The sequence below is a fragment of the Coregonus clupeaformis genome, chromosome 15 (assembly GCF_020615455.1).
Source record: "Coregonus clupeaformis isolate EN_2021a chromosome 15, ASM2061545v1, whole genome shotgun sequence".
In the NCBI taxonomy this organism is placed as follows: Eukaryota; Metazoa; Chordata; class Actinopteri; order Salmoniformes; family Salmonidae; genus Coregonus; species Coregonus clupeaformis.
Window position 1 is genome coordinate 34,078,430 of NC_059206.1, and position 3,432 is coordinate 34,081,861.

The following is a 3,432-nucleotide window of genomic DNA, read 5'->3' on the forward strand; positions in this document are numbered from 1 at the left end:
GATCATATCCACCCATGATCCCCTCTAAATCACTCTGATCATCATCGTCCTTCTCCAATTCCATCCTACTTAACCTCATACCACCCTTAGTTTTCAGACTTCTCGTTTTCTTTCCACCTTTGGTGCTTGGATGCATTTTTACGGTCGTTTCTGCTTGTCCTCTCTCTATAATTTGTTCATCTTCATCTCTGATGTAATAATCCCCCTGTTGGAGGATTACTGGAAGCTGTGGATAAGCATCCCTAAGCTCAACTTCCTTCTCATACGGTGGGGGTCTTCTCGCCGAATCCGTATGTGAGAAAGGTATACCGACCTCTACCCTCAGTTTCTCTGTCGACGTCTCTTCCTTTAGCTTTTTCTCCATACCTTTGCTTCCCTTGTCTTTGGTATCTTTCATCAGTTTTTGTCCTTCCTCTTCAAACAATTTAAGAACACCCAGCTCCCTCTGTCTCTTCTCTTTACGTCGTTCCTTTTGTTTTCCCTTCTTCTGATCTGCCTTGTAAATTGACAGAAGTACTCTCATGATGTTGATAACATCCGGATTAAGAGTCCCTTCTTCTGGCCAGGGTTGTTCAATGTCAGGCCAACGTTTGTTCCATTTGCCGGATAATCTCGCAATACCCTTAACTAAAGGATTACTATGTTCGACTATATTAACTGGTGTAATAACTTTCATAGCCTTGCTATCCTTTCTCCCCATTGTAAGTCCTCTTTTATCTTCCTTTATTGTGAACTATTTATTTTAACCTATGGCTTCCCCCCCTTTAATTATTAATATAACCTAAACAACCAGAGAGCAAACAAAAAAAATCAATAATGACCCTCAAGATTCCTCACTGATCTTACAGCATGAGTTATCTGCTGAAACCAAAGATTTCTCCCCGCCCATTGATCTTTAATTTTCAAAACAGCCGAATCAAATCCAAATGCTTTCCATTTAGCGTCTCTTTTCCCTACTGAGCGATATTGATCAGATGTATCTTCTGATGTTAAGTTGAAGCCCAAGAAATCCTCCTGTACTTCCATTATATTATCCTGTACTATTTCAGATGAACCTATATTGTTCTCTACCACTATTTGCTGAGTCATTTCTTTTACATCATTTATTTTTAGAAAAGTTGTTAGTGTCGGTATCATACCTCCTACATTTGTTATTGCCGTCGTACCATTAAATCCTTCCAAAGTTACCATTAAAGTAGTTGATTTAGTTGCTGGCACTATTGGTTCCTTTGTAATCGAATGCGATATATTTATGGCTTTAATACCTCTCAAAGTTGAAAGAGTTAACTTGTTTACCACCGTTGTTATAACAGACTGACGTGTTGGCGTTATTGTTGTTATTACATTCCTAGTTTTCGTACCGTTTTGGTCTGACTTTTCTCCTAACTGGTCTAGGCCTATTTTGTCCAACTGACTCACCAGCTTCTCCTGCAACAGAGTTGCCCTTGGTGGTCTCTGCTGCTTCACATCCCATTGAAATATTCCCTGTTGCTTCTGGGACGTATTGAAAATCAATTTCCCCAAATCCCCTGTCCTTTCCATCCCCTGCATAGTCATCTCTGGCATCATCAGAAGTGTCACCAGTATCAACGTTAACCCCAACACTGACAATCTCTCCCTCTTCCTGTTCTCCCCTATCTCCATCCTCTCTCTCTGCACGTGGCCCCTCTTCTGGAGGTGCTTTAACACAATGCGACAAATGATACCACGTAGGAGACCCCTTAACCTGGACAGCTGTTCCAGTACTACGAACCACTTCAAATGGTCCTTCACGACGTTCGTGATACCACTTCCTTCTGAATACCTTTACGAATACTTTGTCTCCCGGTTGTACTGTATTCCTCCTATCCTCCTCAAGCTCCTTCTGCACCTCTTCTTGTCCTTGCCTGTCAGAAACATATGTGGACAACTTTTTATGAAAATTGGCCATATATGTAACGTACGCTCTCATTTCATCTTCCAACAGGGCCAAGCTTGGACCCTTTCCACTTGTTCGTAAACAAGGCGTTGGCATCCTCCTTCCTGTTAACAACTCATGGGGTGTCATACGTAAATCACGTAGCTCACTTGAGCGACACACCATTAGTGCTAAAGGAAGCGCCGCTATCCAGTTTAGACCTGTATGTTGACAAATCTTCACAATGCGATTTTTCAAGACACCGTTCATTCTTTCACACATCCCCTGACTTTGTGGGTGATAAACTGCTCCAAGACGTTGCTTAATTCCCAATTTTTGCAACATCAATTTTACTGATTTATCCACAAATTCTCTTCCATTGTCTGAGGATATTCGATCGGGTAATCCCCACCTGCTTATGACCTCTTTACATAAGAACTTGGCAACTGACTGAGCATCCTTACGCTTGGTTGGACAAGCTTCCGTCCATCGTGAAAATCTATCTACAACCACCAACATGTATCTTTTCCCATCAACTGGTTTTATCATATCAACAAAGTCAATGACCAACTCACGCATAGGACCCCTGGGTGTAGGAATGTAACCTGGATGAACAGGTATCCCTCTTCGAACATTATTTTTAAGACAGATAGTGCATCTTCCTATCAAATAATCAATTTGTTCAAACAAATATGGAGCCCAAAAACCATATTCCTTTGTGATCTTTCTGTGAACCTCCCCCTCGCAACATGAGCTAAGCCATGTGCTTCTTGAATCATCAGACCTAAGAGATCTAGAGGCGCTACTATCAACCCCTCATGGTTTCTCCACAGACCAGTAGCATCTTTGACCGCTCCTCGGTCTAGCCATAGCTGTTTGTCGATCATAGAAGCGGCTTCTTGCATCAAAATTACATCTCGAAGCGTAATTTTGTCTTCCAAGTCCACTACATGAGTGACCAGAAAAACTTTCCCCAATTTATCCGCTCCTGCGACGGCTTTTGCAGCTTCATCAGCAGCTTTGTTCCCTTGTGTCACTCTTGACATATCTGTCTTGTGAGCTGCACACTTAGCTATCGCTATCTCTGTAGGTTTCATCATAGCATGCAACAATTTCATGATTTGTGCATGATGCTGTATCGGAGAACCATCCGATTTCTTGAACCCTCGACCTTTCCATACCGCCCCAAACAAATGACATACACTATGTGCATATGCTGAATCAGTGTATATGGTTACTCGCTTACCTTCCGCTAACAAACATGCTTCTGTTAGCCCCACAAGTTCAGCAAGTTGTGCAGACGCAGGCTGTGGTATTACTTCAGCCTTTTCAACAACAAATCCCGTCCCTCTGCCTCTAACTACTGCATAACCAGCACATAATCTATCCCCCACCCGATAGCAAGACCCATCCGTCCAATACTCCAGGTCTGCCTTACGTAATGGAAAGGCTTGTAAATCTGATCGAAGCCTCGAATATCTCTCTGCCTCTTGGACACAATCATGTGGCTCACCATCCTCGGAAGTTGGTAAACT